General features: G+C 44.2%; 1 protein-coding gene across 1 annotated transcript in view; it reads left to right on the top strand.

Moving 5' to 3' along the window:
• The window catches only part of ANOS1 (anosmin 1), a 189,383-nt gene that overhangs the window by 77,049 nt on the left and 87,160 nt on the right, over positions 1-25,174 (top strand). The window lies entirely within an intron of this gene.

The following is a 25,174-nucleotide window of genomic DNA, read 5'->3' as shown; positions in this document are numbered from 1 at the left end:
ACTCTCCTTTCTTGTTTTGCCTTCATTGATTTTTCTTTGCTCAGTGTGCTGTTTCTGTTCCCTTTAGTCGACTCCATTTCCAATTACTGCTTTCAACTCTTGTAGCTTGTAGCTCTTGTAGTCTCGTAGCTCTTCTGAGACCATCTTTCCCTTTTTTGATGTTTGGCCCCACAGAATGTGATTGTCCTTGCCTCCCAGTTGCGGAGGGCAGGTTGGAGGGTGGATGGTGCTGTCTGTCGTGCTCTCCCAAGTGACACTGCTGACCGTGATCATGGCTGGTTGTGTCCAAGACTGAGCAGTCCTATGCCATGGGGAACGCTGGCCACATGGGCGGCGTGGGGTTGGTGGCTGTTTATTATTTTCACCATGGCAGCATTCGCTCCTGGTTAGTGCCAGCTTTTCAGCTTATGGTCACATCGGAAACCGTCCTCTATGCTTCAGAGTCAATGCAAAGACAAAGTCTGGGATGAAGAGGAACAATGGCTTTATTGCTTTGCTGGGCAAAGGATAGTGCAGCAGGAGACGGCCTTCAGAAAGCTGCAAGGCTTTGTGGAGGAAGCTGCTGGGGCGTTTTGCAAGAAAATATGGGATCTAGCCAGTTGTGACAGGAATTGTGTCTGTGCCTCCTTAGTCGTGTTCAGGATGATACCCGCTTCCTGAAACAGAAGGGCTAAGAAGGCAGGAGGGGAGATTTCCAGAAGAGAGAAAAAGGTGACTGTAAGATTTTATTTTTTAAGTAATCTCCACACCGAACATGGAGCTCAAATTCACAACCCCAAGATCAACATTCAGTCACCCTGCCAATTGAGCCAGCCAGGCACCCCTAAAATCGAGCTTTGCTGAAGTATTAGTGCAGCCATTTTGATTTTTTGTTCAATTTTATGCTTTTTAAAAGTGGTTTCAGTCAGACTCAATCCTTTATGAAAATCACATGAGTAATGGAGATCCCAAAAAGTCTCCTGTTGGGGATGAAATAAGCCCTCCCTCTGGTTACTGTGTTGAAGCCCTCCCCACTCCCCCCCACCAGAGAATGTGACTTTTTGGATTTAGGGTCATTCAAGACTGCTGTCTTCTGATGGAGATCCCAAAAAGTCTCCTGTTGGGGATGAAACAAGTCCTCCCTCTGGTTTCTATGTTGAAGCTCTCCCCCCTCCTCCCCCACCAGAGAACGTGGCTTTTTGGATTTAGGGTCATTCAAGGGGTAGTTTAGGTAAAATTGGGTCACTAGGGTGGGCCCTGATCCCATAGCACTGTTGTCCTTAGAGGAAGAGGAGATAGAGACAGGCACAGAGTGGGAGGACCATGCAAGGACGCAGGACGAGATAGAGTGTGCTCACCAAGGAGGGAGGCCTGATATAGATCCTTCCCTCTTGGACCTCAGGAGGAACCAGCCCTGCCCAGTCCCTGATCTTGGACTTCCAGTCTCCAGAACTGAGACAAAGTAAATTTCTGTTGTGTAAGGCGCCCAGCGGGAAGGTCTTTGTCATGGTAGCCCATGCAAATGAATACATCTACCAAGTTCCTGATAGTTGCTCATTGGACTGGTCTGTCTTCTGCTGTAATCTGTCACATACTCTTTAAAAATGATTTTACTCTCTCTCTCTCTGTCTCTCAAAAATAAATAATAAACATTAAAAAATTAGAAAGGGGGGGCACCTGGGTGACTCAGTTAAGCGTCCAACATCGGCTCAGGACACGATCTCACGGTTCACGAGTTCGAGCCCCGCGTCAGGCTCTGCGCTGACAGCTCGGAGCCTGGAGCCTGCTTGGGATTCTGTGTCTCCTCCTCTCTGCCCCTCCCCTACTTGCACTCTGTCTGTGTGTCTCTGTCTGTCTCAAAAATAAATAATAAACATTAAAAAAATGCTTTTAGGGGCGCCTGGGTGGCGCAGTCGGTTAAGCGTCCGACTTCAGCCAGGTCACGATCTCGACGTCCGGGAGTTCGAGCCCCGCGTCAGGCTCTGGGCTGATGGCTCAGAGCCTGGAGCCTGTTTCCGATTCTGTGTCTCCCTCTCTCTCTGCCCCTCCCCCGTTCATGCTCTGTCTCTCTCTGTCCCAAAAATAAATAAACGTTGAAAAAAAAATAAAAAAAAATGCTTTTAATTTGTGCTGTAGCATTTCTCTGGTCCCCTGTGTCTGTTCTTTAACTTTCCGGCTGTCTCTCTCTACCCGGCACATCTCACTGTCTGCACCATGCAGTTCTGCTTTTGTGATAAATACATAGTGAGGGCCTACAGTCTAAGAGACCCTCCCCACCTCTTCTGGGGTATGTGTACATAGGGCGTTGAAATACAATTTGTGTAGTCTACAAGATTGGAATGTAGTTGTGGGTTAAGGCATATATGGGTCACTGTTTTCCAGAGCATTCTGGTGCATGCCTTTTCAACACAGAACAAAACTGGAAGAGGTAGACATCCCCAAACTGACTCACTCAAGGAGCCTGGGTCACGTCCATAGTCATCGCATTAGAGTTTCTTGGGGCCCCTTCTCAAATGACAGTGTTCCTAAGAGCAAGTATTAAATCAATTCATACATTTATTCCTAGAATAAGTCCCTTCATCCAGCCAGCAGATATTCCCCGAACACTTACCAAATATCTTAGGCTCTGGGGATGAACCCGACAACCTTGAGGCAGTGCCCAGTCTTATGGGGGGAAGAAGACAACAGGAGGAAATTATAACAGAACTTGAAAATTGCTGCTGGTGAACAGATAGGGCAAATAACAGAAGGACCCCAGACCGTCGGACGACATTGACATTAATGCCTGAAGGTGCGTTAGCTCATTGCAGCAGCGGGAGGTGGAGGGCTTTGTCAGTGTTCCTGGCAGGTGGCAGCATGTTGTAAGAAAGCAAAATGGACAAGGGCACGTGTGAAGAATTAGCACTGGAAGAGCCAGGTACAGACAGGAGTTTTCTGTATCCCCTCTGTGGTGTTGGCTGATCCCTTCAACACCTGTGGCTTTTTCTGGAGCACCTGTCACACTCTGCCTGAGAACCTGTGCCCTCTACCAAGTGGGGTTGAGGCTGCAGGTGCTGGGAGTTATATACCCTCATGGTCAGGAGAGGGCGGATCAATACCTTGGCTTCCCTGTCACTTGAGTGGGAGAACAGTCTCCCACAGTCCCCAGTACCATTGAGCCCATTATGTGTGTCATAAGCCTTTGCACGAATGTATCCTGGACTCTTCCACCCCCCGCCTTACTTCCCTATTTCCATACTTCTCTGTTGGGAACATGTTGACCTTCCGTTGTCCAAACTGTGAGGTTAAAACCACAGTCTTCATGACTGCCACGTACTTTCAAGGTGTCTACACCAACTGCAAATTCTAAGATACTATGTGGGTGTGGCTAGAGCATTACAGTTGCCTGAGGTTGGTGAATGCCTAGAGCCACAGCTAAGAGGCAAGCAGGGTTAAGTCATGCAGGGCTGTGGGAGCTGTTGAGTCTGAACTTCGTGGGCAGGCGGGGTCCATCCCAGGCGTAAAGGTTCTGGCTTCCGTGGGAAGAATAGATTTTAAACAGTGAGTTAGGAAGGAGGATGTTGAGGTAAAAGATGCTGCCAGTAATCTGGGTGGAAACACTTAGCAGCCTGGATGAGGAAGTGTCCTAGTGGACTGAGACAAATGGGTAGATTCGGAGCCTGGTCCAAAGGTGTAGGGCAGGAAAGGTTCTCAGCAGCTGGGTAAATAGGGTATGACCAAATATTCTAAAGGGTAGCCAAGAAAGGGGAGCCTTCAATATTGCTGCATAGGACTGGGAGGTATATTTTTGTCCCTCTTGTATTGATGAGAAAATGGAGGCAGAAAGGCTACAATGAAGCATTCTGTGCTCAGTCAGTGTTGGTCACCAGGGCCACCGTGTCCCACGTACTGAGGTGGCAGGATTAACTTTGCTGTGGTACGAGCAAGGCTCTTTCCCCAGTCGGAGGCATTTGCGGGCGTGCAGCAAGATGTCCTGTGCAGGTGTTGGAAATACACAAGCATGGGGCTGGGGCAGACATGGCAGGTGGAAACCCGGGAGGCCTCCTTCAGTTTTCTGATGCCTTCATGCTCTTCCCTTCTCCTCCACCGATACCCATCAGATGCCACACCTGGCCAGGCCCGTGCTGGCATCTGATGATGGAGCTGTGTGTTGATTGTAGGGTTCTGGGACTCAGAGGGTCTACTGCCCAGTCCGCTTAGTCCACTGATGCTCCTGCTGGTGGACTGACATCCCCCCGGATAGAGCGTCTTTTCTACTTTATCACAGTGGGTGAGTGAGCTTCCTACAGCAGATGAACTTGCTTTGTAACTGCCAGAGCCCTGTTTTGCTGATGGTATCGGAAGTGCTTTATGAGGGGCGCCCGGATGGCATCTGACTCTTGATTTCGGCTCAGGTCATGGTCTCACCATTGTGAGTTTGAGCCCCACGTCGGGCTCCATGTTGACAACACAGAGCCCGCTTGGGACTCTCTGTCTCTCTCTGCCTCTCTCTCTGTCCCTGCCCCACTTGCACTTGCTCTCTCTCTCAAAATAAATAAATGAACTTTAAAAAATGCTAAATATTAAAAAAGTGCTTTACGAGATAAAAGAGCAATTTTGAGGTCTGAGACTCTTTCCAAACATTAAAATTCTAACAACTTCTGTTCATTTTAATAAACATTTGATGAATGCCCCCTGCCCTCTCTGTTCCGAGTTCCCTCCGTGTTATGGGGAGGAGATGATGATTTAGATAGGCGCTTGGCAAATTCTTCCTCTAATGGGCCAGATCACGAGGATTTGGGGCTTTGTGGGATGTAGTGACCCTGTTCTGGTTACTCAGCTGTTTGCTGATGGCCTGAAAACCTCCATAGATAGTATGTTTAGTAAATGAATGGCCGTGTGTGCCAGGAAAGCCTTGTTTTCAGACACTGATGCTTGATTGTCATATAATTGTCGCATACTCCCCAAATCATATTCTTGTTTTGATTTTTTTTTCAACCACCTTTAAATTAAAAACTATGCTTTCATTGCGAGCAGGACAATAACAGGTGTCAGGCTGGTTTGGCCCCCAGATGACCTTGGCTTACCAAACTCTGAATGACACACACAGCCCCTGATTTTAAGAAGCTTATAGACTATTCTAGAAGGATAAACAGATGGGTAAGTCATGTCACCACCTGTGAAGTGAGAGCTGTAGTCATGGGATAGAGATCACAGAGTGGGCCCTGGGTTAAGTTGGCTACTGGACATTGTGCAAGGTTTAATTGTTAAAAGTCTGATCTAGTTCCTACATTTGGTGAATTAAATGGAGATAAAAGCAAGAATCAAGGAACGCCAAATCTTGTTTGTATGCTGAGAAAGGACCTTTTTTTTTTTTTAAATCTTCATCATGGCGAGTTCTTAGGAGAAGATCAGAAGTATTTTTTTTTTTTTTGCTGAGATAAATATCTCATTGGATCAGTGGCATATAAATAGACCTTCAACAAGACCATAGTTTATTTGTTTTTTATGGTATTATATTTCCTAGTCGTAGGGCACAGATTTATTTTCAGGAGGGAATGGGGTTGTGTTTAATTTCATGGCATGCCCGTCGACAGAAATATGGTTCACGAATCCTACAGTCCTGTACTGGTGGCCTCAATCAGAGATGCAGACCAAAGGAAGACAAGACACAGGTCTAGCTCCAAGGACTAGGGTCATGGCCTGGACAACAGAGGTATCGTGCTGGCTGAGGCTGCAAGGTTTGGAGTTGGAAGTTAGGTCAGAGACACGGTCTGAGGCTGAAGCTGAGGTGCAAAACCATGCATTTTATCCTGTTCAGGATCAGTGCCAAATGATTTCACTGGAAAATTCCCTGAGGGCTCCAGCCGTGTCTATTTTGGTCACCGCTGAATCCTTAGCACCTGGCACCATGCTTGTTACTCAATAAAGTCAACTGGAAAATGAAGACCTTGGTTTTGTATCTTCAGTCCTGTGTTATGCAGCTCATTCTTTAAAAATTTTTTTACAATCTTTATTTTTGAGAGAGGGAGAGAGTATGTGAGTGGGGGAGGGGCAGAGAGAGAGGGAGACAGACGATCTGAAGTGGGTTCTGCGCTGACAGCAGAGAGCCTGATGTGAGATTCGAACCCACAAACCGTGAGATCATGACCCGAGCCAAAGTTGGACACTTAACCAACTGAGCCACCTAGGCATCCCACCAGCTCATTCTTTACCAGTTCATTGAATGTTTACTGAATGCCTACTGGGTGCCAAACCCTGTTGTGGACTCGAGTGATACTAAAATGAAAAGGTAGAGGGGCACCTGGGTGGCTTAGTTGGTTAAGCATCCGACTTCGGCTCAGGTCATGATCTCACAGTTCGTGGGTTCGAGCCCCGCGTTGGGCTCTCTGCAGACAGATCAGAGCCTGGAGTCTGCTTCAGGTTCTGTGTGTGTCTCTCTCTCTCTGACCCTCCCCCGTTCATGCTCTGTCTCTCTCTCTCAAAAATAAACATTAAAAAAAAAAAAAGAAAAGGTAGAGCGTTCCAGGTCCTCATGGAACTACTTCCAATGTGGGCAATGCACAAGAAACGCAAGAAGCAAATTTAAATGTGGTAGTTGGCAAGGAGAGCAAAGGAGAAAAATTAAGCCAGGTGAGGGAGAGAAGGAGTTGAGAAAAAGAGTGATTGACTGATTGATGCAAAAGGGAATCGCTGAAGGTCTTGCATAGTTGCACGTGTATCATTCATCTGGAGGGGGTGAGGGAGACAGTGTGGTATTTGGAAGGCGGTGCCAACGAGATCTGCTTCACTTCCTGTGTAGACAGTAAGACTTTCTGTGGGCACTTCCTTTCACTGCAGGACAGCTTCCAAGCCATGTGACAGGACAGTGGGTTCACATACACCTGTTCATGGATCACTCTCAGTTGAGCTCTGTGCCTTCTGTGTTCCACCTCAGAATCACCAAAATGACAACAGAGGCAGTGAAGAGATGAGCACATGACAAAAATGAGCATGAAAGAAATGAATGAGTGTGAGGGTTGTGAATTATATCCAGTGTTCTAAATGGGACAAAGGACTGCTGATGCACTCACAGTTTGTGGAACCCTTTAGAAGTGCGGGTATTGACTTGGCCTTGGTGAGATGCTACCCTCTCGTGAAACATGCCGTGAGAAGGAACTCTGTGAGCCCCTCAACATGGCTACTACGAAGGCACTCTTGAGTCCATTCTCTTAGTAGAATGTGGTATTTCTGAACGTGAGGAGAAAATCCTTTTTAGTATTTGTGTCAGGAAGGCTCCTTCCTGGCTCTGAACGGAGGCACACTTGAATTGTGCGGACTGATCAGTTCTTCTCGTGCTGGTGGGAGGAAGCTCAGACCCATGCTCGTGGTCCCCACCCAAGAGCGGCAAGGCCTCTGGAGAGTATAATTGGGTATCAGACACTTCATTGGTTCCATTTTCTGTGCTCATTTTGTCTTGTTTCTTCTCATTCACTTCCAATTTAGGATAGTTTTCTATTGTGTATAAATGCATGTGTTGTTTGAAATCATACCTAAAAACATAAGCCAAAGACTGACTACACCAGGGTGCTGCTAATGGCATTCCTCTCTCTCGAGCTGCTGTCCAAACGGCGTGTCCAATAGGGAGATTTCACCCTGAGACAGGACCTCTGATCCCTGTGATCACTAACTGTGATGGAAACTCGAGGAGTGTAAGTGGCTTTCCAGCTACCCTTAGACAGGAGCCTGGTTCGCATAGATACGAAAGCCAGCAGTCTGCCCGTTTTTATGCACGATTTCCCACTCGGAAGTGATTGCGTGGCCTTGTAGAAGCCAGTGGAGAAATCTCAACTTGGGAAATTGTTTCTTGAATTAATATCATTTTAAATGGTATTCAGTGCACCCGCTTGAGAATCCCACAAAGCAGAGGCCCGTCCCTCTGACACACTTCTGTTGTAAGTCAGGTAAAAACAGTGAACTTCATGACACTTGACTGCCCGTTAGATCAGAATATTGCTCTGAAATTTTAGGACTCGTCTTTAATGTTCCCCAGATAATCTTTCCTCTTCCTCCTCGGCGAGGTGACAGTTCTATTACTTTGCCGCTCTCTGGCTAATTTTATCGAACATTTTCTACCCAGTTCCTCAAGGCCTTAACATATTCTGTTCTCCTTTTCACGCACGCGGTGGTACTGGAGAGTCCTGAAAGGCGATTTGCATCGGTTTTAAGAAAGAGGGCATGGGAAGGCCATCTGCTTTTGATGAGGGTACGTGTCTTGCGGCCCGAGAGGGACGGGCCATCTCTGAGTCCCTGGGGCCGGCCGGGATGGCGCCTTCTGCTGCTTGGCCGCCCCGAGCGAGCGGTTCCAGAATTCCCAGGGTATTAGGCACAGACCTCTGTGTCCTCCGGCGCCCCATGCCTTCCCAGTATCTCCCCAGTCTGCAGACACTGTGTGCTTTCTTTCAGGTGTCAGTGCGGATCAAAGCCACCCAAAGAGCATTTGCATGAGAATCCGTAGAATGATTAATTAGCAATGGGCATTAGTAATTTTTCTTTTAAGGCTTTGAAATGTCTTTCATTGATAAACTAGTTCTGTTAAGCCTTGACTCCTTTTCAAATGGTTTTCCCCCAGTCCTCCCTCTGTGACTACAAATTGGATTTCTCCGTCTACACCTCTCCTGTTGGTTTGATTCCGCAGCGTGGTTAAAAGGACAGCCTCCTGCGGGTGATATCCGTCATTATCAGCCTGTGCCTCTTTTTCAGACTCTATTGTATGGGACTGTATCATCATCGATCCTCTGTGTTTTGATTTTTTTTTTGGTCATTCCTATAATTGTTCTACTTGTCCCATGTTGTAGCTCTAAATTCGGGCAATGCTCTACCCTCACTTGCAAATAGAATATGCTTCAGCACTGTCTGATTCTCACTTGCCTTTTCCTGATTATCCAAGAAGCCTCTAGGGCGGTTCTCATAAAGGGCACACGGGACGTACATCAACAGACAGGTGTATGCGCACATTGCGAGGCAACAATTCATCCAGTGCGGAGATGCTGTGGTCTTCTGCAGCAGCCTGGAGAACTCCTGGGAGAGTCCCTGCATCCCTGGAGCCCATGGGAGATGTTGTGAGTCTGCATGAGGGGATCGCACCACCTCCAGAGCGGTGGCGGGCTCCCCGGGCAGCTGTCCTGGGCAGCAGATACAACACACACTGGCCAGCCCTCTGCCGAAGATGAAGCCGCTTGCCGAAATGTGACTCAGGTGTGTGGAACGCAAACTTACGTAATGAAGAAACATGAGTAACGGCATTACGTTTGCCAATTTTGCGTGTGAACACGTTGCGAGGCCATCTTCCGGGGCCTTGGAGGAGGGGCTCCAAGTGTGGAGTGAGGAGCCCAGACGTGGAGCTTGCTCAGCTCCCTGGGAAATCTACTTCAACCCCTGTGGAGAGAGGCAGCGTGCTGTGCTGAGAAGACGTCCGGGAAGTGCTGGTGCTTGTCAGAGCACCGTCTCGTGCTGGCAAAACTCGAGGGGGCTGTTGTTGCTGGAGGGAAATTTTAAATTGTAGGACTTGGTCTTGTGAAGCCTCGGGGTGATGGGATCTTATTGGATGTTCATTCATCGAGTACCCCCTTCTCGTGCAGAGTTTCTCTGAGGCTATCACTGGGAACAAAGACAAAAGTCTTGGCCTCGTGAGTATAAGAGAAGATAATGATAGGATTATGGCAAAAAAAAATGAGGTGAAGGAGCAGATAGGAATTTGCAGCGGGTGCATTCTCTGTGGGCCGGGAAGATACCGTGGCTGGCGGGTAAAGGCGTGGGGCGCATTGGAAGGCTGGCGGTGCCTTGGTGAGCTGTGTCTTCCAGCCCTGGTTTTGTGCTGAAGGAATTCAGGTATCATTCCTGGAAGAGAAGTAGACTAGGGCAGGAGAGCATTTGTCTGGTGCATCTTCACATCCTTGAATCTTTCTCTATTGCAGCCGTTGTAACAGAGGGTCTGGTGATACAGGGGACGCTGACTCGGGAGAGTGTCGCTCCTCGCTTCCTTTTTCTTTTCCCCTGAGATTCTATTTTTAAGTAATCTCTACACCCAACGTGAGGCTCACACCTACAACCCTAAGACCAACAGTCGTACGATTCACGTACTGAGCCAGCCAGTAGCCCCCCTTGCTTGCTTTTTTATGCTAAAGAAAAAATACCAAGGTTATTTTCAGTCATGGATTCCAATTTTATTTACTGCACATCTAGACTGTATGTCTCCTTCTGTATGGCGTCCTTCCACTTACCATATATCCACGTATCTATAACATCACTTTTAAAGATTTTAAGTTATCTCTACACCCAACCCGGTGGGGCTGAAACTCACAACCTCAAGATCGGGAGTCGTATGCTCTACTGACCGAGCCAGCCAGCTGCCCCTATTAGAGAAATAAGAGATGTACAAGAAATTAAAATGGAACTGAGCTTATATATGTTAAAATTGGCTGTTTACTAACATATCTGGATTTTGCAGAGATTCATTGGAGTATTTTAAAAATAATGTTGCTACTCTATAAATAGAGTAACACATTTCCATGATTCCTTAGTTTTTATGAAGTGATAGTATTTGGTCAAAATATAAAGAATATAGTGGGGTACCTGGGTGACTCAATCGGTTGAGCGTCTGACTTTGGCTCAGGTCATGATCTCATAGTCCGTGAGTTTGAGCCCCGTGCCAGGCTCTGTGCTGACAGCTCGGAGCCTGGAACCTGCTTAGGATTCTGTGTCTCCCTCTCTCTCTGCCCCTCCCCCGCTCATGCTCTGTCTCTCTTGCTCTCTCAAAAACAAACATTTATAAAATATATATAAAGAACTTTCACTCTTCAATTTGGCTTAGTTAGGTATAGCAAAATTGTTAAAAATTGCCTATTTTGAATGATTTTGCTTAGACTCCAGAATTATGGCCAAGTTATTTATTTTGAATGTTTACTTATTGGAAGCTTCTTTTTAGCAGGTGATCCAAATAAATTTGTTTTCTTTGTTATAAAATGGTCTTTATGTAATTATTCTATTTTAATATACTATTTGGTCAACTTTAGAGGCATATAAATTGTTTTCTACTCTGAAGATTAATCTGAGAAGCGTCTAAACTTTTAATTGGCTTGTCTGTCAGTTTGTGACATGATTACGATGTAATGAATTTCACTGCATTTCAGGTGCTTTGTGGGGAGTTTTGATGTTTGTTGCTCCCATTTAGATGGCTGAGCTGAATCAAACAGGTCCTGGTGTTGAAATGAGGTCAAATCAAAATGTATGTGGTTAAGATGCTTGTTTGGCTCCAAGAAGTATAGTGCAAGGATTTCAATAATATAATGATTCATTCTTTCATCTTCATGGAAGTCTTGGGTTTTCTCAGGAAGGTTGAGAGGGAAAGCTAAGAGGGAAAGTATTTCTAAAATAGCTTCTAGCTGGAAACATTCTGTTCACTCAAAAGCTAACAGATTTGACTTTTTTCGCATGAATATTCCAGAAGTCCCACAGAAATATTATTCAAAGCAATGTTGGCTTGGAAATACTTTGCAGGCACCTAAAGTTATTTTCAAGAGTTAGTTAGAATTGTTATTTGTTTTACTTCTTCTTTTCTTTCATCCTTTGAACGGTTGCAGTGAGTTGCTTTTGTTCTGACCTACTTGTTTTAGCCTCATGGCAGAATTCCCATCTGGATTCTGTTATTGAGACATCCATATCATGGCGACAAGGGTTCTGATTCAGAACCAGTAGGACTGTTCTGGATGCTTTTCTCCTGATGGTGACGGTTTTGAGCTTAGTCATAGGCTCTTCACCCTATCCCACTGGTTCTGCACTGGGGGCACTTTTGCTCTGCCTCCCTCTCCCTCGGACATTTGTCAATGTTCTGAGACCTCCCCTTTCACAGGTGGGGATCGAGATGCTACTGACATTTAGTGGGTAGAGGCTATGGATGTTGCTAACATTGCACAACACACAGGACAGTCTTCCTGAACAGAGATTTAGTCAACCCCAGATGTTACTAGTGCTGAGGCTGAAAAACCCTGCCTGTTTCCACAAGAGGGATAGTGCATTTTTTACCAGTGGCCTGCTCAGAGAGCCTTTCGAGGTGGAACAGGTTGCTTTGCGTACAGCAAATCGTGCCACATGGGGATCGAGCCCTCGACCTTGATGTCATTAGCCTACAAATGCTGTATGAAATATTCTCTTAAAGTATGATTCAATGGCTAACATTAACAACTCAGGCAACAACAGATGTTGGCGAGGATGCGGAGAAAGAGGATCTCTTTTGCATTGTTGGTGGGAATGCAAGCTGGTGCAGCCACTCTGGAACACAGTATGGAGGTTCCTCAAAAAAAAACTAAAAATAGAACTACCCTATGATCCAGCAATTTCTCTACTAGGCATTTATCCACAGGATACAGGTGTGCTGTTTTGAAGGGACACAGGCACCCAGGCACTATCAACAATAGCCAAAGTATGGAAAGAGCCCAAATGTCCATCGATGGATGAATGGATAAAGACGATGTGGTGTGTGTGTGTGTGTGTGTGTGTGTGTGTGTGTGTGTGTGTGTGTATAATGGAGTATGACTTGGCAATGAAAAAGAATGAAATCTTGCCATTTGCAACTACGTGGATGGAACTGAAGGGTATTATGGTAAGTGAAATGAGTCAGAGAAAGACAAAAATCATATGACTTCACTCATATGAGGACTTTAAGAGACTAAACAGATGAACCTAAGGGAAGGGAAATGAAAATAATATAAAAATAGGGAGGGGGACAAAACAGAAGAGACTCACAAATACGGAGAACAAACTGAGGGTTACTGGAAGGGTTGTGGAAGGGGGGATGGGCTAAATGGGGACGGGGCACTAAGGAATCTACTCCTGAAATCAGTGTTGCACTATATGCTAACTAATTTGGATGTAAATTTTAAAAAATTAAAATTAAAAAAAGTATTCTATTTTCAAGTCTTCCCCTCCCCCCCCCTTTTTTTTAGCATGCAGGAATAGGCTTTATTAATAATTGCCATCTACAAAAGATATAAAGCTTTCTATTGTAACCAAGTATAGATGGAAAATAGGTGTTAGTCCTTTACATTTACGATCATGCTGAGGAATATGACGTCCTTGTAGTGTAGCAAAGTATTTCAGAACTCTGACAGTGCTTCCAAAATCACTAGGACTACAAAATTCACATTCACATGCCTGAAGATGCCTTCCTCGATTGTGCCATGGTGATTACTCTTGTTCCTGAACTCACCAGCATTTCCTTATGATTAACTTAAAAAAACAGAGTCTGATAGACATGATCATCTTGCTCTTCTTCCCCAGCAAAAGATTCTCCTAAGGTTGGATGCCTACTAGAGCTAGAGATAGCCTTGCTTCTTTTGAAAAAGTAAATTATGGAAAGTCTTAAAACTACCTATTTTCCAGAATCCAAGGTCATCTGTATGTCTCTATAGAGCCTCCCTACTCCCAATCTTCATGTAAGAAGAAAAAAAAAAACACTAGGGGTACCTGGATGGCTTAGTTGGTTGAGCATCTGACTTGATTTCCGCTCACCTCATGATCCCAAGGTTATGGGATCAAGCCCTGCATGAAACTCCTGAACACGGAGCCTGCTTCAAATTCTCTCTCCTCCTCTGCCCCTCTCCTGCTCACTCTATGTCTCGAGAAGAAGACGAAGGGGAGGGAGGGGGAGGAAGAAGAAGGAGAAGAAATCTCATACAAACTTATATATGATGGGTGGACCCAACTTTCTAGATTCAGACAGACTTTGAAAGATAAGATAGATTGCAAAATAAATAGAAGAAACAAAAGAGCTTAAGGACCACAGATTCAAAAGGTGAGTAGAGAAATATAAAAAGAGAAAACAATAGTAAAAACAAAGTACAGTTCCATAAATCTACCACTATGTTAGTTACACAAGGCCATTTATTAACATTTAAAAAGTTCAGGTGTCTTGCATATAGAATCTGAGGGTTCAGACAAGAAGTCTTTCTTCAGGAAGGCCAGCAGTTGAAATTTTAGTCAACTGATGCCCTGCCAACATTTGCAGAAAGTTTTTTTGGTCCACCCTTCTGATTGAGGAGGGTGTGGACATTTCTGCTGCTGGACAGCTGGATATGTTGACGTTCCCCCATCAATGTGAGGTTGCACACAGCTCCCTCTGTCTCGTTGTGCTTTTCCCAGAGGAACCTTGAGTTGCACACGAAGGAGCTCGCATTTGAAATTGAGATCCTTTTGTGGTAAAAGCATTTCATTTCAAAATGACACGTGGGAAACGCATCTCATATAATGGTAAGGCCAAAAGGTACTATACATAGTGATATTCTCATCAACCTAAATCTTAAACAGAAGCAGGACAGAATAATAACGTAACTTAGAATAGGAGGGCCCAATTCATTAGTGCAACATCTGATTTTAAGCTTAAAGTTATAGTCACCGGTATGTTGGGTTGATAGTTATTTTGACTGATTAGACAAAGATCCATGGGTACAAGTTGCAAACACACCTTCCCCCCCACCCCAACATAAAGACCTCTTGTGGGTAACATAAGCACTATTAGGAATCCATAAAACGGAGTGCCAATTCTTGCATTGGTATGTCTAGAATTTATTTTAAAAGATTGATGGAGGGTCGCCTGGATGGAGGGTCGCCTGGATGGTTTGGTTAATTAAGCATCTGACTTTTGATCTTGGCTCAGGTCACGATCTTGTGGTTTGTGAGTTTGAGCTCCGCGTGGGGCTCTGTGCTGACAGTGTGGGACCTGCTTGGGATTCTCTCTATCCCTCTCTCTGCCCCTTCCCCACTAGCGCATGTATGCTGTCTCTCTTGTTCTCTCAAAAGAAATAAACTTAAAAACTGATGGAATAATTGCATCCACATCACTGAAAGTAAAAACGAAATGATCACAAGAACTAAGTTTAATGAGAAGATGAATGTAAGGATTGCTATTTTATTTCATTGAACATTTTGTTGAGAGCTTCCTTCTTCTTATTCCAGACATCGGATTATTCCCCCACTTACCAAAGATGAATTGTTTAGTTGATAATGTATTGCTTTTGTGTGTGTGTGCGTGTGCATGTGTGCGTGTGTATGTGTGTCTATATCCAATTATGTTTGCAATGACTCGTCAGATTCATAAAATTTTTTGTTCCTTATTGCTTGCATCCCCTGAAAAATTCCTTACTCCTTGGGCATTCTATCTGTCTGACTACCCTGCTTATTTTCATAATTTAAAAATGCTTATCTTTCCACATATAGGTTGAACTTCTGAAGTAAATTTCTAATCTTGGGACAGCTTTCTAGAAGGAAATATAATCCTGTTACAATGAGAAAGCTTTGTTGTGTCAGTTATGATTACATTAGGAAACCCTCTCTGTGTTCAAACTACTGATGCGTGTCATATTCAATGATTTACGTTTTTAAGGGCAATCTCTACCGGTCGGTTTCCTTCTGGAGCAGAAATTGTCATGATAGTTTACAGAAATAATCGACGTTAATCATGTGCTGTAAACCTTTTCACTGGGGACACTGTCTTTAGATAGAACAACAGCTTTCTTGTATTGAGAAGAATTAATTTCAAAGTTCTCCGATCTAATTGCAAGTGGGGAAAAAAAAAGACCCAAGAAATGTATCTTCATTCTTTCCAGTACTATTTTTTGCAAGTTCTTCTTGGTGATTAAAATGTCTGAGCTAAAGGCTGTGCTTTGCTTTTCTTTCTCTTTAAAGCAACAAGTGAGAACTCAGCCTTGCAAGAAAGAGAAGGCCCTGTCCCTCGCGGCTTAATCAAATTGATTTGGTAGGGCTATCAGCGCGGTGGGCAGTGGATTCACATTTGCCCGATTTCTGTCTAGTGGCAGAGGGGGCTGTGCCTCCGAGAAAACGCTTTCTGAGACTGGCTTCTCTATGGAATTCCCTTCCTCTCGCCCCCGTTAGCAGACCTCAGCGTGAAGGCAAACAGATTCCTGCTGCCAAAATGCAGGACTTAACCTGACCCTCAACTGGGCTCACAAAGGAGGGCTTTGAGGTCCCCAGGGAAACAGCCCCTGCATTTTATCACGCCGTGAAATTCAGGCTGAAAAGCCCCATGCCTCTGGCTGCTTAGCCGTGTGAGGATATGGTGGTGGCAGTGCTGGGGGGGTGGGGGCGGGGAACGTGGGGAGCCGGTGAGGAAAGACAAAGTAACTGCGGGCACAGAGGCGGCCTTTACCCCCTTCTTTGATTGTTAGGTGGTCTATAAAACTCCTGAGGAGCAGTCGACCCGGGGCACAAGAGCATTTTGTTGTCACTGGTTTACTGGGCTTCTGGGTGGGGATGGGCTGGGTGGGTTGGCGAAAGTGACCAAGAGGGAGTCATGTGGGTGTCACTGGCTTTGCTCACTAACCAACAGCAACTCTATGTCCCAAATAAATAAAAGACAGAGGAGCTCATTAGTGCATAGGAAGGGCTGAATCGCCTTGTTGGACAAGTCTTGAGTCTCTAAAACTATTTGGAGGATGGCATTCTGATGCTTTACTTTGCTGAGTCTCCTCTTTGCAGTGAAGTGTGTGCACGAGTCCGTCACATTTGCTGTTTAAAGTTAATGCATCGGGCGCGAGTTTCTAATGTTTTGAATAAAAACATAAAGACGTTTCTTGCATATTAAAGAAATAGAAGAAGCGCATTCCACAACGTAGAAAAGTGCACTAAGTCCATCAGGAACAAAGCAGATCTGGTTGGCTCTCAGTGACATGGCTGTATTATGATCAGTCAGCGGTGACTTGGTTGAGTTTGGCTACCATGTTATTCTGCAGATTCAAGGTGTGTAGGGTCACTCTCGTGAACTGACACGTGAACTGAACAAACTGAATTGGGAAGCAAGTAACAAAATGTGTGAAAGAAATACCCTTTACTGCTTGTTCCTTGCGTCATTGGCCAGTTAGACTGTTAAATGTAGTGGCCCTAAATTATACAAAACTGCCTGTTCAGATTTATGGGGTTTGCACATCTTACCTAAATTTCTTGAATAAATTTATGTGTGAGTGAGACTGTTTTTAAGCTTCCCCTGAATGGGATAAGCAGTCATTAACTACAGTCAACTACGTCATAAGTGCCATACAATATCGCTGTGTCCACGTATATGTTGTTCTCAAGGGCATATATCTTACTTAGGGAATGTTAGCATTTCGTAAAGCAGACCTCTCTGTGCTGTCTTTCTGAGGTAATTAAAGGATTGTTCTTATAAAACGGCACTGGGTATTTGGAGAAATAGGAAGCTAGATCACTTGTCTCTGATAAAGGGAACATAAATTTCTTCAGTAACAGAGTCATTTTCTTTCTTCTGTTTTGCATTTCGATGTCCTGCCTGCTATGCTTCTGGAAACACATTCAGCAATTACTCTAAGGATTGCAAAGATCCCAGCTTCCATTTGCCCACAAGCTGAGAGTTTACTCTGTGTGTTATAAATCACGTTATGTCTCTCATCTCACAACACAGCAGAAACCTCTCGGGTGGGTCTGCATTGCTGAAATTTACAGCTTTATTTTCATGCTTCAGAAGATCACATCTTACAGGAACATAACCTTCCATTCCCCCTTCTTTTGCTACTCATTCTTTTCTTACTCATTACTCTGTTTTCTGCCTACACTTCACTTCATCCTGAGGGCTTTTGCCCAGCTCTGTGTCAGGGGTAGCCTGCTCCATCAGTGCATCTCTCTACGTTTCTTTCGTAGCGTTGACCCACTGCGTTGTAATGGTGCCATGAATTTTGTCATCTGTTGCACTTGAGGTTGAAGCCGGGAGGCTTCAACGTCTGTGTGGACGTGTACTGCCCTTGTGCCTCGGACTGCTGGACACGTAGATGTAGCTCAGTAAATGTATATGCAGGAGAGGGAGGGAGGGGAGTAAAGCAGGTGGAGAATATTACTTTGTTTACTTACTCTTGTTTACTGCACAGTGAAGGGGACATGGGATTAGAGGTGAACATTGGTGACACGGTAGACAATCAGAGAAGCTGAATCTACGTTCTCTGCATTTTTGATGGTGTAGGGGTTAAGCCTGAGTACACATCTAGCATCTTGATCGGTTGTATCAGGCAGTGAGAATGAAGAAAAGAAACCACTCTAGGTACATAAACTGGAAGGAATTTAAACACGGGAAGAGGTGCTTCTCAAATTGGAAGTGTTGAAGGAATGATGGGGCTATCTGCCCAACCTCCAGAAATGACTCCAGACCAGTGTAGAGCTGGCTCTCTCTCTTGCTTGGGGGGGTTCTCTGGAACAATGACATCAGAGTTAAGAATCTCCCCCTGATGAAGCCTGTCCACATATGCAGGATGCTGCGGAAGGAAGATGAGGGTGACAGTAGAAATAGTGAACAGGGGACAGGCAAGAAACTACCTTCTGCTTCATTTCTGTCCCCAAGTGCTGCGTAAGTATGTTAATTAGCACAGCCTAACTGATCCAGAATCTTAGTATCAAGGTCATCTGGGAAACGTGGTTTTTATTTCCTCTCCCGCTAAAAAGAGAGTGTACTGGATGTTGAATGCACAGGTTTGTACTTTTCTAACACTCCGTTTGTCATCTCCAATATGGTGGCCACTGGCCACATATGGCTCTCTGGATTTAAATGAATTAAAATGAAGTGAAATTAAATATTTGGTTATTAGTCACATGGGCCACATTTCAAGTACTCGGTAGCCTTCTATGGCTGATTTTTTGTTCAGCAGATGAATGAGTGGGTAAAGGAGTCCAGAGTAAACATTGAGTTCATTAAACAGTGTTGAATTAGCTGACTTAAACACAAAACAACAAAATGAGACTGCTATGTTTGAGTTCTTACATTTTTTTTAAGTTTATTCATTCATTTTGAAAGAGAGCAGGGGGAATGGCTGCGAGAGAGGAAGAGAGAGAGACTCCAAAGCAGGCTCCATGCTGCCAGCACTGAGCCCGACTCAGAGCTTGATCTCACAAACTGTGAGATTATGACGTGAGCCAGAATCAAGAGCTGGACACTTAACCGACTGAGCCACCCAGGCACCCCTGTGGTTGGGTTCTTGATTATGTGTTTCAGGTCAAGGGAGTTACGAAGGAAAGTACCATTGGGAACCCATGTCTGCATTGCCCACAGTATAAAGAAAGCCATTCTAGGCTCTGCAAAATCTCCTGAAAGACTAGGAGCCTTAAAAAAAAAAATTTTTTTTAATGTTTATTTCTGAGAGAGAGAGAGAGACCGACAGATGGACAGACAGTATGTCAGCGGGGGAGGAGCAGAGAGAGAGACTGAGACACAGAATCCGAAACAAGCTCCAGGCTCTGACTTGTCAGCACAGAGCCCGACGTGGGGCTCAAACTCACGGACTGCGAGATCATGACCTGAGCCGAAGTCGGACACTTCACCGACTGAGCCACCCAAGCTCCCCTGAAAGAGTAGGAACCTTAAACAAAACCTTAGCTGTGATCCACACTTACTGAGTTCGCACTTGCTGCTAGTTGTGAAAGGGTTCACAAGTAGCTTCAATTGTTATCTTATTATAATGGCATTCTATTGGACACCAGAAACTCAGTATCAGTCTTTTGGGAGCAGAGGAAGAACAAAATCACATATCTAAATGAGATTGTGTGAGTTCTGAGTTTGGACTAAAGGTCAAATATGTTCTATATAAATAGGGCTTCCCGCCCATAACTAATATATACCCTCTATGGCAGTGTTTTCCTTCCAGCTTCTGGAACGTTATGAATATTGTGACTCACTTGTTAATTTTGAGCAGACCTACCACATAAGGCCAAGTTGAATGGGTTTGTTGAGGGATGCACTAATGTCTTCGAGACGCTTTCATGTGGACAAAGCTGGGGTGATTTGATCTGGCAAGGCAGACAGGAAGCATGGAAGTCCTTGTGAGTTTCGGTTCCCTGGTCCTTTCAAGAGCACGCCATGCCTTCCTTGAGCTTGACAGGTCAGACAACCAAGCCACACAGATAAGATATTAAGCTGTCAATGTTACAGACTGCTTCTCTCTGGAACGGATTAGTGTTGACAGTCTTGCTGATTTGTCCAAATAAGGACTTGCTTTCAGGTTGTCTTTTAGAACCTCCTACAACCCACTCACCTCTCAGACACAGATTTAATTTCTCAGAAATAATAATAAGCTGACAGTGTGTATCTACCTATGCCATTCATATATAATGCTGATAGGAACAATCTTATTAACTCACAGCACATATAAGGTGTTGAAAATTGTCTCTGTGAGATTTAACATGGGGACAAGTAACAATCTAATTTCTCCTGTGATGTGTGCAATGTTTTATAAGGTCAGTAGCACAGGGAGAAAGGACTCGAGGCCACCCGGCTTGGGAATACGATTGACACGGTTCTCCAACACTACCAATTACATGATTTCTTAGGAATTGTGTGTTGTTAAGAAAATGTGTAGAAAAAATACATACGGAGATAAGGATCAACGCTAGACTTGCATAAGCTTTTAAATGTAGCATGAAGTGATAGAAATCTTAATCTCCATTCAACTTGAAGCATGTCAAGGAGAAGTTCTTTAACCTGGGGGCTCTGTGGTGTCAAAAGCATGCTGTGCAGATTAAATTCTGGCTTTCACTCAGGAGATGGGGTCTGGCTGTTTAAGCCTGCTGGATGCTGTGACTGGTGATTCCAGGCTATGCAAAATCTGACTGCGTGAAACCTTGAGATTCTGGGTGCTCAATATGGCTCTCCTTAATTCGGCCTCTAAGACCTGACTAATGGCTGGGACAGGGTTTTGAGTTATTTTGATTGCGTGGGGGTCAATATTGGAGAAAGATGAGTGGTTGTTTTGGCTTCCAGACTTGAAGTGTCTGTCTGCAAATCTCCACTCTTCCTTATTTAAATAAGCCTATCGATGCCCACTTTATGATCTTCAACCCTCTTTTGGCAGTAGATGTATGTCCATAATAGCTTTTTAATGATGCCAGATGAAGAAAATTTGTGATGTTGAGATTTCAAGTCATTTTAAGATACTTTATGTACTTCTAGTGTTTAGCTTGATTATTAAAAACTGAGAAAAATTATGAGAATAGTACAAAGGATTTCCACATACCTTTTATCTAAATCAGGGTACAGCAAACTTTCTATGACAGACGAGTAAATTTTTTTGGCCTTTTGGACATACGGTCTCTGTCGCAGCTAGTCAACTATTGTAGCACAGAAGCAGCCACAGATAGCATGTGCGTGAATGGGCGTGGCTGTATTCCAGTAGATTTTTTTTTTAATTTTTTTTTTCAACGTTTATTTATTTTTGAGACAGAGAGAGACAGAGCATGAACGGAGGAGGGGCAGAGAGAGAGGGAGACACAGAATCGGAAACTGGCTCCAGGCTCTGAGCCATCAGCCCAGAGCCTGACGCGGGGCTCGAACTCCCGGACGTCGAGATCGTGACCTGGCTGAAGTCGGACGCTTAACCGACTGCGCCACCCAGGCGCCCCTAGATTTTCTTTACCAAAACAGATGGTGTGTCAGATTCCATCCCTGTCTTTTTTTTTTTTTTTCTTTTCAATGTTTATTTATATTTGAGAGAGAGAGTGTGACCAGGGCAGGGGCAGAGAGAGAGAGGGAGAGAGAGAGAGAAAGAGAGAGAGAGAATTCCAAGCAGGATTCGTGCTGTCAGTGCAGAGCCCGATGCAGGGCTTGAACCCACAAACTGTGAGAGCATGACCTAAGCCGAAATCAAGAGTTAGACGCTTAATCTACCGAGCCACCCAGATACCCTTGGGCCCTGGTTTTAGTTGCTGACGCCAATCTAGCTTTGCCAGTGGTTAACTTTTTGTGTGTGTGGTATATTTGCCTCATCACTTAGTCTCTATGTATACATAAAAAAATTATATGTATGTATGCCCTCATAATTGTTACTTTTTTTTTCAACCATTTAAGAACGCGTTGCAGACCTCATGACTCTTTTACTCCTCAGTGCTTCAGCACGCACATCTTACTATGGAATTATCAAATTCAGGGAAATTAACCTGGATGTCATGCTATTCCATGTATAGTCTGCATTTAGATGTTCCTGTGGTGCCAGTAATGTCCTTCTTAGCATTGTTTTGTCTGATTCAGGATCTGGCCCCCCATTATGTGTTGCATTTGCTTGTTACAGATCTTTAGTCCCCTTTAGTTTGGAAGCATTCCTCTTTCTTGGTCTTTCATGATGTTAGTGTTGTTTTTTTTTGTTTTTTTTTTTTTTATTTAAAAAAAAATTTTTTTTCAACGTTTATTTATTTTTGGGACAGAGAGAGACAGAGCATGAACGGGGGAGGGGCAGAGAGAGAGGGAGACACAGAATCGGAAACAGGCTCCAGGCTCTGAGCCATCAGCCCAGAGCCCGACGCGGGGCTCGAACTCACGGACCGCGAGATCGTGACCTGGCTGAAGTCAGACGCTTAACCGACTGTGCCACCCAGGCGCCCCTGTTTTGTTTTTTTAAGACTAGAGGTTTGTTGCTTCATAGAAGGAGCCTCATGGTGGATTTGATTGATATTTCCCGTGGTGATCCTGTGCCTCTCCCATTCCTGGAGACGTTACCTTTGTCGCTTCATGCAGGCAGTCTCTGCCTGTGTTTTCCACTGTAAAGTTGTGACTTTCTCTTTGTAATGAGTATCTTTTTGATGTGAGAAATAGCCATGCGAATAGTATTTGAAACTCCAGTGCTGCGGTAAACTTCCATAGCAGAAGAACAGGCAGAATATCTGGACGCTAAGAAAGCACGTGTGGTCTTCAGTGACACAGGATTCGGTGACCTGTCTGCCTCCAGAGAGTTAATGATATGCATAATGACATAGTTTAGGTGAGAAAGAGCTACGAGCAGACAATGGTTCTACCTTGATTAATGTCATTTTCCCACTTCCATTGTTTTCTGTTTGTTTGTTTCTCAACACCTTCACTGAAATCTAAAAAGCTTCTGATGTCAGAGTTCCCTTTATTGTGAGACATAGTTGTGATAAAAGGGAGCCCAGATTTGTAGACAGACATGGTGGGAGAGGAATGATCCTTTGATCGTTTCAAAGAAAGTTGATTTGCGACATGAGATGTCTAAGGCGTAACGTTGTTGTGCTGGGTTGGCATGCTAATCCTCTGTGGTTTAGGCTCTGATGATGGTTCAACTGTACTTCCATAGGATGTCTGCCAAAAGATGTCATTATTTGGGCAAGACCCAGTGCGCTTTTCGACACACAGGATTGTAACAATTTCTATACCAATTTAGAGCTGGAGGGAGTCCATGAATACTTCTAAAGGCAGTCGGGTGCACATATTTTAGGAAACATATTGAAAAAAAAACCCACTTCATCTAAAAACCAGATCTACAGTTTCCCAGAGAAACTGCTGCCATTAATTTAGAAAACAGAAATAGTCTTTGGAAACTTCTCTTGATAGCATTATTATATGCTATGAATCTATACCTGTCTGAAATGAAAAGTTGGATTTTTGTGTGTATTTGTATGTGGAACGCAAAAATTACTCCTTCTCTCCAGGCAACAATGCAGACAAAAATTAAATATAAACTATTACTTGCTTCCCTATTATCCAACGGAAATTGTGTGTGTGTGTGTGTGTGTGTGTGTGTGTGTGTGTGTGTGTGAAAGCATACCATATGTGCTACAAAATGCACAGTGCCCTAGTCTCAGATTTTTCCTTTTGATCCCACCTTCTGGCCACACACAAGAATAATACCACCCCACCCAAACATAGCTGTTGGAATTTTGGCAAAAAAAAAGAAATGGCACTTTTAAAACAATTATTGGAATATGCTTGAGAGACAGGAATGAAAAGAAATTGTATTTTCTTCTTCAATTAAAAGAAAAAAGGTAGGTATCAGGGAAACAGGAAAGAACTAAAATTCTTTTCATTGGCCCTTTAGATATGGAACAGAACCAGATTCACCAAGCACCTATTTTGTGTAGGTATTTTAAAAGATTGTCTTTAGAAAATTTATTTCAACATGATCTTCTTTGGCAAAAATGTTTGTACTCTTTTCTGTGTCGCAAACGTATGGTTCAGAGAGGTTAAAATAAAGCTCTAATGGGGAGAAAACATGTAGCATGTGGTAGATGAGGAGTTCTCCTCCAGATTAATCTGACTCTGAGGATCCATGGTCTGTCTCTTGTCCGCAGACCTGGCAGGAATGATCCACTTCTGTGCTCTTGCCTCTGAGACCTCTGAAGCTCAACCAGCAGAATTGCACTTACGGAGGACACCTTCATCTGATCACTTTCTCACTGTATTAGAAAACTCTCACTGGAACGGCTATTCTTGTACCCCTTGAACACTGTCTTGTACCCCTACATCCAAATTCTTACATTCTCTAAGCCGAACGTTGGAATCGAAGGACCCGTGTCCGATCATAGAGCCGTGGACCGAAATCCTGCTGACCAGCCATGGTCTCTACAAAGATATTTTAGTTTCTGAATCTGGAGGATGTAGGGTTGGGATAGATGACCAGCAGAGATTCCTTGCCTCTCTAGAATTCTATGTTTCCATATTGTAGCCCCTGAAACATTCTCTGGGACCTTGGTCAATTGATTATTTCCTGTTTCTCTTCCATCTTCAGCCATGCCTTCCTTCTCTTCACCAACATGTTCTAACATTTATATCTCCCTGAGTTCCAGTCTCCTCTTCACAAACAGAAAAAGGGGAGAGAAAAACATTTTTGCTCAAGTATTCAGTGTTGCCATTGTAGCTCTTGAATATCCCAACTCCCCAAAGTCTTGATACTCTAATCTTCATATTTTCTGTATTTCCATTTTCACGTGTAGCATGGATGTTTGCTTATAAACAAACACACCTTCCTTCTTCCTTCCCTTCCTTCCTTCCCTTCCTTCCTTCCTTCCTTCCTTCCTTCCTTCCTTTCCCTTTCCCTTTCCCTTTCCCTTTCCCTTTCCCTTTCCCTTTCCTTTGGTAGACTTAGAGAACTTGGAGGAAGTTTTTCCTGTGTGTGTAGTTGATAGATTTAGCAGACCTATCACCTAGTGTGACACTGTGGTAGATGAATTCTGGAAATATTTATGAAAGGAATGAACGAATGAATGAATGGTGTAAGAGGAAAAGCAGAGAAACTTATAAATGCCCATCGTTTCTTCAACCTTTCTCCAAAACTCCACGTCCACAATTCCAGTAGCTTGTTGGGCATTCCTTTGTGTACATCCACTGGACACCTTGAACTCCTCACGTGAACCCCTCAATTGTTAAACACCTGCCCTACGTTTGTTTCTC

Source organism: Prionailurus bengalensis, chromosome X (assembly GCF_016509475.1).
Source record: "Prionailurus bengalensis isolate Pbe53 chromosome X, Fcat_Pben_1.1_paternal_pri, whole genome shotgun sequence".
In the NCBI taxonomy this organism is placed as follows: Eukaryota; Metazoa; Chordata; class Mammalia; order Carnivora; family Felidae; genus Prionailurus; species Prionailurus bengalensis.
Note: the sequence above shows the minus strand (reverse complement) of the source record. Positions and strands in the feature narration are given on the sequence as shown.